The sequence below is a fragment of the Asparagus officinalis genome, chromosome 6 (assembly GCF_001876935.1).
Source record: "Asparagus officinalis chromosome 6, Aspof.V1, whole genome shotgun sequence".
In the NCBI taxonomy this organism is placed as follows: Eukaryota; Viridiplantae; Streptophyta; class Magnoliopsida; order Asparagales; family Asparagaceae; genus Asparagus; species Asparagus officinalis.
Genome location: NC_033799.1, coordinates 61,653,737 through 61,663,930, shown reverse-complemented (window position 1 = coordinate 61,663,930; position 10,194 = coordinate 61,653,737).

The window sequence follows — 10,194 nt, the reverse complement described above, 5'->3', positions numbered from 1 at the left end:
ATACATTAAAACGGGCGAAAATAGTTGAAAACAGATGGAAAACACTGCTAAAAATACCCGTGCACCCCTCCTTGGGCACGAGACACACGTGAGTGTCTCGTACACGTGCGAAACACTCACACGTGTCTCACGTGTGAGACACTTAAGAGTGTCTCACACGGGCATGAGAGAGAGAGAGAGAGAGAGAGAGAGAGAGAGAGAGAGAGAGAGAGTGCACGTGAGAGGAGGAGGAGGAGGAGAGAGAACCGATTTTGAAGATCGAAAATTTTAGCCTCTTTTCCCTCTCTTCTTCTTCCTAAACTCCTCCAAACTCTTCTTCAAATCAAACTCTTCTAAACCCAACTCTTTAAGGACTATTGAAAGCTTCTTATAAAAAGATTTCAAGCTTTTAAGAACCCCTAAACCCTTTCATCTTCTTCCCCTCTTGTTCTTGGCTGAAAATCATCCTCAAGATCTAAGGTTCTTTGGTGGGTTCTTGAGTTCAAGGCTTGGGCTTTTCTTCTTTTTTGGGCTCAAGCTTCTTCTTGGTTAAGCTTCTTTTCTTCATGACCTCTATGTTTTGATTTTGTTTCAAGAGGGTGATTTGATTCCAGAGTTCATGGGATGTGGTATGAACTTGGTTATGAGGGTCTTGATTTCCCCCCTTAATTATGGCCGAAATTGGTTTTGATGGTGAGGGTGATGGCTGAAATTTAGCATGAGAGGTTTTGGGATTTCCCTCACTAAATCATGGCTGAAATTAAACTTGGGTTTAGAGGGAAAAGATTAGAACCTTAACCCATGGTCTAACTTGTTTTGGGACTTTTTGTTAAGGCCTTGATCTTGAGCATTCGAACATGAACCGGCGTTAATATTGTGTAGATGTTGAACCCTCTGACTTGGTTGTAGAATTAAACCCGTTGCTTGCATGTATGCATCCCATAGGTTTAACTATACTTTCACCATAAAATCCTAATTTTTAGGATTTCGGTCAAAATTCATAATTTCCCTTTTAATTTCGGGCTCATGAATTGGTTCAATATCTTGTATTTGAAATTTTAGCTGAATCGTTGATTTTTACTACAGATTAGCAATGTCTATAAGGCGGCCACGTATTCATAGGAGTCGATCGGCCTCTCAACATGTCGAAAGAACAGCTCCTACGGCTTCATTATTCGGGGGTGAACTTTTATTACCTTTGTAAATTCAAAATTAATATTTTGAATATTGCATCCTCGTTTGTCTCCTTTGCGAGGCATTCGGGAAGAGTTGATATCCTCTTTTACAAGGATTGGCGTTTAAAAGATGTATTTTGTCTTATCAAAACACGTCTTAAGGAAAAAAATGTCGATTTCATGTTGGATTGCACTCCATAGGGCAGAGTATATTGTCGCGTTATTTTACACGACAATGTACGTTGTCTATTGTGTGTGAAAAAGTTGAAACCGTCTCGCTAATTTGCAAAATAGTGACTCTATCTCGCGAATCTGGGAGATGAGTTCAACTCCTTGCCTTACCTTAGAAATATTTTTCTAACTATGCATTATTTGTTCCAATTGAATTCCCCTCGGATATATTCTCGCCTCATGCAACAAGTGGTGGTAGTAGAGAGATTTACACTTCTGCTGACAATGCACTGCTCATCGCTGCTACTCCTCAATTCCATCCGGATGGGCCCGAGGAAATTCCTCGGCTTGTGCGAGATGGGGATCGTTGTACACTGTGACGACTAATTACCGATGCTCCGCTTACTAAGGATCCAAGCTCCACTCAAACTTTGAGGAAGCCTGATTACTTGTTTGGTGATCATGTTGAAGACCCGGCTATGCTGACTCTTGAGGATGAGTATTGGCTGAATGAAGATGGTAGGAGTCTTCTATATCTTCCCCCGATCCTTCGCCAATATACACTCGCACGTCTAGGGGCGCAGGTCATGAAGCGAGAGATGTCCTGGCATCTGACGGATGATCATGAGCAAGTTCATTATGGGTTCATCACTCATCAGATGACCCCAGGTTCCAGTGACAAAAATTCTATTCGTGGACTCCGTCTTGGCATTCTAGGACAAGATACAGCCCTACCGAATGAGATGCCGATAATTGCTAACACGAGGAGGAATCAGCTTGCCAGATTGGGGAGAAAGTTGCCCGGGTCATGATATAAGTGTTATGGCTAGGTGCACTCATCGACGAAGAAGTGGTGGACCTGCATGATGAGTTATGTTCTTAGGCACTGGAGCGATGAGCTGAAGAATAGCGGATTATATACTCCGATACGCGCCAGCATGTATGGATTGTCGATTAGCTCGTACCTTTTCCTGACATTGTTGGAGCTTTAAAATCCCCGACACTAACACCTTTTTGACTCATCATGGAGAGCTAGGGCTGGCTCTTCATGAGATGCATAAGGTTTCGAGACTGCCTATGGGCGATCATCCATATCAAGAGTATTTCCCTCCCGACCGGTAGCTGAATCAATTAAAGAGAGCCTCTCCCAACATTTACGACCCATTGTAGGATCTCATGTGTCACTATCAGATGGCTTTAGCTTGCGTAAGTGTTCCGACGAAGAAGAAATTCCCACAGTTAAGCCTAAAGCATTTTGCCGACTACTTGTTCAAGCATCTGGAATATCGTTTTGGTGAAGCGGTCTGTGAGTTAGAACCTCTGACTCTCTCAGAAATCAATAAACTAATTGAGAAAATCGGCGCTCAATCATACACTATTCCTACTATTGAGGGCAAGTTTCTAGCAGGGACTAAGTTCAGGACATTCCTATGGCATGCACAGAAGCAGATTCAACCCATGAGTCTTTTGGAGGGATATCTCGCCATTTGGCTGAAGAAGTGCATCGTGTTGTACCAGTTCTCTAACGGCTTATAGATAGAGGTTCTCTTTCCTACCGTCCAGCTTGCTTATGGGAGGGGCCTTTCCCTGCTTTCGACGATGGTCGCCGATATACATTGCGGGCTTCAGAACTTAGTTAATGGCTTTACACAAGTGGGGCGCAAGCCATCGACCGAGATTTCTACTGTCAAGGTCGAGCTTCCGTATACCTATCTAATGACATGGCTCATCCTTCATCGCCCTGACTTAATATCGGTGCTGAGCATCGCAGATTCTTCCATTCCCCTTCTGCAGCTATTAGAAGATAGCGAATGAGTAATGAAACATTTCCTTGAGGCAAGGTGAGAGCTTCACATCTAAAAATGCTGGGAGTTCTTCAAATGCTTCCCCAGCTTCTCTGACCATTATAACGATTTGCTGATTGATGAATAGAGGCCGGGGATGGATCATACTTTCCTTGATGTGGGTTTCTTCTGGTGGTTGATGAATATTCGGCCTGGATATCTCGTCCTTCGTGTGAAGGAATGCTGTCACATAGAGCCTTACATGCCGTGTCAATTCACTCGTCAGTTTGGTTATGACTAACTGTACGTCGGGAATCTAAGGAGCTGAGGACTCAGGGTGGCCTTATAGATAGTGCCCGAGCATGACTTTGGAGCATGGTGGGTTGCACATGCACCATCTTCAATCTCCCTACGATAGGGTGTAAGATAGCTTACCTTTCTCTGCTACAACTGGCTCATTGTTGCTAATGAGTCCACGAAGTTAAAGCATATTATAGAGTTAGAGGCAGAATAAGAAGTTCGGATCACTAACAGGATCGTCCGTGATGCTGAGCTTTTGAAGAAGCAGGGGAAGAAACATGTCGGGTCTTCTAGCAAGGGCAAATGGATAGTGGAGGATGAAGAGGAGGTCCTTCCTACTGATGAGGAGAAGGAGACCTCAGAAGAATATGCTGGCGATGTTGGAGACATGAGGGCTAGCGGTGATGAGGAGGTCCTTGAGATAAGTGTGTCAGACTCCTTCTTTTCCTCAGGATCACTTATGAGCCAGGCGATCATCCGCTAGACTCGTGCATTTGCTTTGTTTAAGCCTCTGACGACTTCAAAGAAGTCGAGAAAGGAAGTCTTATTTACATATCCTAACAAAATAAAAGTTGTCCTTCTAGGTGATACGATTGAAAAAGAAGAGCCGTGTCCTTTCCGTCGAACGAGATCCCGATCCGCTACTGCGGATTCTTCACGGGTCGAGTTGCATGCCAAGTTCAGTCAGGAAACACCTACTACTCAGGAGGAGGCTTGATCCCCCAAGAGGAAGAAGATAGTGCACAAGTCATATGTCAATCCGCGCCCCCTTGAGACAGAGTCATCGGTGACACACCTACCGATAGTGAAGGTAATGCTCCGTCGTTATGCAACGTTTGATTATTTTATTTATGAATTCTTCGGGCTTAACCATTTTTTTTGCGTTCTCAGGGGGTCGCGAAGAAGGTGAACTCTCGTATGATCCTCTCTTTCCCAACTTTGCTCACTTTGAAGGCTAGGGCTTCGTTAGAAGATGCGTGAGGTTATTAATGAAGAGCCTGCACATGCCGAGGCTAGCAAGGGTGCTGATACCGGTGAGCTCGATCCACTTACGAGGATCTTAAGCCTAGGTATATCTAACATTGGTAGTACACCATTCAAGTGGTAATTACGTGAATTGAATGATTCAAAATTCGTGCCTCCCCTAATCGTTTATGCACTTTATGCTCTTCTAGAGAAAATGAAGGGAGTAGGTCCAAGTGCCGGAATTGAGGAAATTGTTGTAGCCACAGAGGGTAAGTCTGATCTTTACTCATTGTTAATTCCAGCTTTTCCTTCTTCTACCTAACTTCTACATTTTGTAGATATCATTATGGAGGGTTCAACTGAGGATGAACCCTTCATGATGCCGACATCAAGGAGTTAGGTGGACACACATTTGATCCGACTCTAAGCTCCTCTGAGGTTGATGATAGGTTGTTCGACGATATGTTATCAGAGCAAGCTCGTCGTGAGGCTACAAGACCATGCACGGAGGCTGGTTCATCTGTAGGTACGAATTTTATTACAAAATTATCATCATTCATTTGTTAATTCTTACTTAAATGTAAGGGAGTTTTGATTACAGGACCAGTCACTAGAGCAGATACGGCTACAATCACTGGCACTCATGACTAGCCTAAGGCCTCTAGCTTTTCATCATTAGAAGGGGTCATGACAGCAGCTCAGACGCCTACTGCTTAGCTTAAGGCTACTGTTCCTTCAGATCCGATGGTTACAATAGCCACTGGTATTGTAGAGATTGGTACTGTTGCCCCAACCGTGAGACCAACTGGAGGAGCTGGTACACTGACGACTGTTATAGCTACCACCATTCCGTCGATTCACGAGGTTAGATCGGCAGGGCCAAGCACGGGGTGTCAAGCTGATGGGTCCTCCACTGGCGTTAGTAAGTTCTGCTTTATGACTCGCTTTGAGTTTCCAACCAATATTTTAGAATTTATTATTCTTCTTTTTTTGTAGAGCTTTCATCGTCTCCATATGAGCTCGTCATGGCCTTGTTGTCAAATACTGATCCAAGTAAAGACATATTCGGCATGGACCTCGGTCATTTTGCTTCTTTTGTGAGCATAATGATTGATATCCTCATCGCTGATATTCTTTTGATCAGTTCAGGAGATCTCTTGATCGTCAGGTGATGATGATCAGAGAGGAAGGATATCCAGAGTTGGTTGATTCTCTCACCGCGGATTTAGTCTTGCTAGAGCACGAATTCCGAGAGTTGGGGGAACTACAGGCTACAGACGCTTCTTCATTTGCTGCTACTCAGTTAGAGTCCTAGCTGAAGCAGTGGCATGATGCTCGAGTGTCTATTGGGAATGAGCTCCAATCACAAGAGGGTTTTGTTATGCAAATGATGACAATTTTCTCAAGGAAGAACAAGACTAGGGTTGAATTGCTCAGCTCTTTAGCCTCGACCCGCGAGAAAATAGTCGATCTCGAAAAGGCCCTGAAGTATGCCACAGATTCTTATGCTATTCTCGAAGGTGAATTAGCCGACGTAGAATGCTCCCGAAAACAGACACTTGAGAATCTAGAGCCTGAGAAAGAGAAGTTGGCCAAGCTGAGAGGTGAAGCTGCAAAGATACTAAATGCCATTGAAGTTTCTGTCCAGGCTGACTTGCAGGCTGAGCTTGAGCAAACTTATATGGAGAAGCTCTCTAGGCTGGAACAATGAATTTGTGGTTGCAAATTGTATTTAGATTAATGGAACCACTTCTGTATCTCGCTTTTATCTAACTTCATTAATAAAATAAAGTTTTCTGTTTAGCGCATTTTCCTTATTATGATTTCTCATTCCGTTTGGAATAAATAATCACAATACTTATAGGATTTTTGATATCAACGGATTTGATGTGCCTTTACCGTTCACCATTTGAGTTAGGCTAGCATGTGAATTGTCTAATTCTGTTCCACATGTAACATTGTGCTAAAGAATGAATTCTCTTAAACTTGGTGCTATGATATTGAATACGTAGACTCGTGTCATTTTCACGACAAAAGGACTATCCGGCAACGCGTGTTAGGCATAGGTTTATCTCTAATTAGGAATCAAGATAAGGTCCCCTATGCGTATAAGACATGTAATTTTTGGTGTTATTAATAACAACCTGGTACGAGATTGAATACGTAGGCTTTTATCGTTTTCACGAAAAAAGACTTACCAACGATACGTGTTAGGCAAGACTTATCTCTAATTAGGGATCGAGATAAAGTCCCTCGTGCGTGTGAGGCATGGATTCTGGTGTTATTAATAACAACCTGGTACGATATTGATACGTAGGCTTTTGTCATTTTTATGGAAAAAGGACTAACCGGCAACGCGTTTTTGGCGTAGGCTTATCTCTAATTAGGGATCGAGATAAAGTACTCATGCATGTGAGGCATGAATTCTGGTATTATTAATAACAACCTGCTACGATATCGAATACATAGACTTTTGCTCTTTTTGTAGGAAAAGACTAACCGGCAACGCATGTTAGGCGCATGCTTATCTCTAATTATGGATCAAGATAAAGTTCCCCATGCATGTGAGGTATGGATTCTGGTGTTATTAATAATAACCTGCTATGATATCGAATACGTAGACTATGTCCTTTTTACGAGAAAAGACTAACCGACAATGCGTGTTAGGCGTAGGATTATCTCTAATTAGGGATCGAGATAAAGTCCTCATGCATGTGAGGTATAGATTCTGGTGTTATTAATAATAACCTGCTATGATATCGAATACGTAGACTTTTATCCTTTTTACGGGAAAAAACTAACCGACAATGCGTGTTAGGCGTATGCTTATCTCTAATTAAGGATCGAGATAAAGTCCTCATGCATGAAAGGCACAGATTTTTGTCACTATGATGTTGAATACGTAGACTTGGTCATTTTCGCGGGAACGGGCCACCCAGCAGCATGTGTTAGATACAAACTTATCTCTAATTAGGGATCGAGATAAATCCCCCCATGCGTGTGAGGTATGGATTCTGGATGTTGCAAGAGTATGTCTTCTCTTAGGGTAAAGATGAACCCGGTGCCGGAGAGTAAGAATTTTATATTCTATCTCTGACTTCAAAAGGGACTCAAAGTGGGATATCTACTTCGAGAATCTAGAAAGGTGAAACTAAGAGTATGATCTCCACTCCGAGAATTGAAAAGATCCGGATAACCCTAACTTTTATAGGATTGGGTACCTAATCTAAAGATGAATTTTTTGTTTATCAAGATGAAATTCTAACTTCGGCCCTAACTGTAGAAAGGTTTGACTGAACAGGAATAGATAAAAGCCTTTCGTTTATCAAAAGGGAATTCTGATTTTGGTTCTAATTGTGGGAAAATTTGACTAAGGTGGGATTTGAGACGGCCCTAACTGTAGAAAGGTTTGATCGCTTGATTTGAAAAAGACCTCTCGTTCATGGAAGGAATCGAGACGAGATTTTGGCTTTCATCCTAACTGTAGGAATGTTTGACCAAGAAACAATGGGAGTGAAGATACAAATAATAGTGAGAATGTTAACTTGTACAAATCACTCAGTAGCGGTTTTTGGTATTAAGTTGTAGGGACTTAACATGAAGGGGGTTTGATAATCGCCATGGATCAACAGAGTAAAATTTTGAATGTTGTGTTAGGACTTCAATAGTGAAAATGTTAAAGGCTTGAACATAGCGGGAGTTTGAATGGATTTAACCATGAAGAATTTTGGTAGACCCATCATCAATTAATTTGATCAATGAGAGATTTTATGGTGGAAGACCGTGAATCATTAAGCACTCCACAATTACACCGTAGGAGTTTTGTGAGGAAAAATTAACCATATGTAGTCATTGAATCTCGTCTCAATAAAAGAGCACGCCAAAAACATGGTGGGAGTGGATGAGATTGATCCTGGTGATTGAAACCAACCAAGGATTGGATGAAGGAAAGTATAAACTTATTATATTTCACTTCAAGAGGATCCTGGTTATCGGGAAGATGTCGGTGGCCGAAAAGGGTTTTGCCAGCTTGTTCCTAACTGGGTTAAAGCAGATGGGATGTGCTTCATCCTTGAAGGGTTTTAGAGTCACAGTGAGAGCTTCGTGATAGAAGATTGACCCGATGAAGTCATTGAATCTCATCTTGACGAAAGAGTGCTCGGAAAGTCACAGTGGGAGAGTTTTAATCATCTTGGAAATTATTAAATAGCCACAGTGGGAGGTTCTTAATCATTTTTTTTATCATGATTAAGAATGAATTATTCAGATGACTAGTCTTCATCTTGAATAATCAGCTGATCTCGGGTTATCCTTAAGAATACCGTGCATAGCATTCTCCAGGAACTTCCCGTTAAATAGGTTATCCCGAACGTACTAGGGATAGTATTTTTTTAGGAAGTTCCCATTTCTTGGCATCATGAGTTTATCACTGTCTTGGGTGATTAGGCGATATGCACCATTCGAATAAACTGTCTCTACTACGAATGGTCCTTCTCATTTGGGTTGGAATTTGCCATTCTTCTTGGAATTGAGTATCATCGGTCGCCGAACGGTAAGAACCAAGTCTCTTTTCTTAAAACTCCATTTTCAGACTTTCTTGTCAAAGGTCCTAGAGATTCTTGCTTGGTAAAACTCGATTTGCTACTAGGCTTCCAAGCGCTTTTCATCTATCATCTCAAGTTCTTTGAGACATTTCTGATGTTGTTCCTCCATCATCATTCTTGTTGCGAGCACGATGCGAAGGGATGAAATTTGGATTTTCAAGGTAAGGATGGCTTCGCACCCGTATAGTAGAGAATACGGAGTTGCTCCGGTAGGCATGCGGACTATGGTGCAATAGGCCCAGAGAGCTTTGAACAGTTTGTCATCCCAGTCTTGTTTATTGGTTCTCGTGCGCTTCGACAGAATCTTAATAATGGTTTTGTTAAAAGCTTCAACCAATCCGTTCACCGTGGGATTGTATGCCGTCGACAAGACGTATCGAATCCTGAACTTTCCACATAATATGATAAAGGCATTGCTAACAAACTTAGAGCCGTTGTCATGCACGATTCGTCTTGGAATACCGTATCGATAGATAGTGTGGTGTTTGATGAATTTGATAACGTTGCTCGTCTTTACTTCTTTGAGTGAGACTGCTTTGGCCCACTTTGAGAAGTAATCGGTGATTGTAAAATGAAATGATCACCATTGGCCGACGGTGGAAAAATAGGACCGATGATGTCTGTTCGCGGGAAAAATTGTGTTCTTCATTGACGTCATTGTTTTCTCAAGTAATTACTTTTTGATTACAAAAGATCTGGTCTTTTGATAAGATGGTTACAACGAAATCAAAGAAATAAAAATTACAACTTTCCTTTTTTGTGTCGAACGAATCGCGAGCTCCTGTTTTGCGGTCACTCGCTTGCGTGGGTTCTTCGCCTACGCCGGGGTTTATTCGTGGACTGCCGCGTGATCTAAATCTGATCGGATCTACGCAGTATGATGGGTATTATTTCGCAAAGGAAATAATAGCCGAGGGTACTATTTCACCAAGGAAATAGTAGCCTTTAGTTCTCGGGATCAAAGGCTAAGCTTTGATCTGGAGGATGACTACGTAGATCTGAGATCTGATCTCTCTTTCTCGAACTCCTGCCTTTTGTGACGTGGATGTTCGCCAAGAACCAGATCTGAATGTCCAAGTCTTCAAGTCTTTAAAACTCCAAGCTCAATTCTCAATTCGGCAGAGTTTCGGCTCCAAAAGTTCCAACCTTTCAAAATGAACCAAGGGGGGCCTATTTATAGGCTCTCTGAACTGTGCCCGGGCACAGATCTGGCCG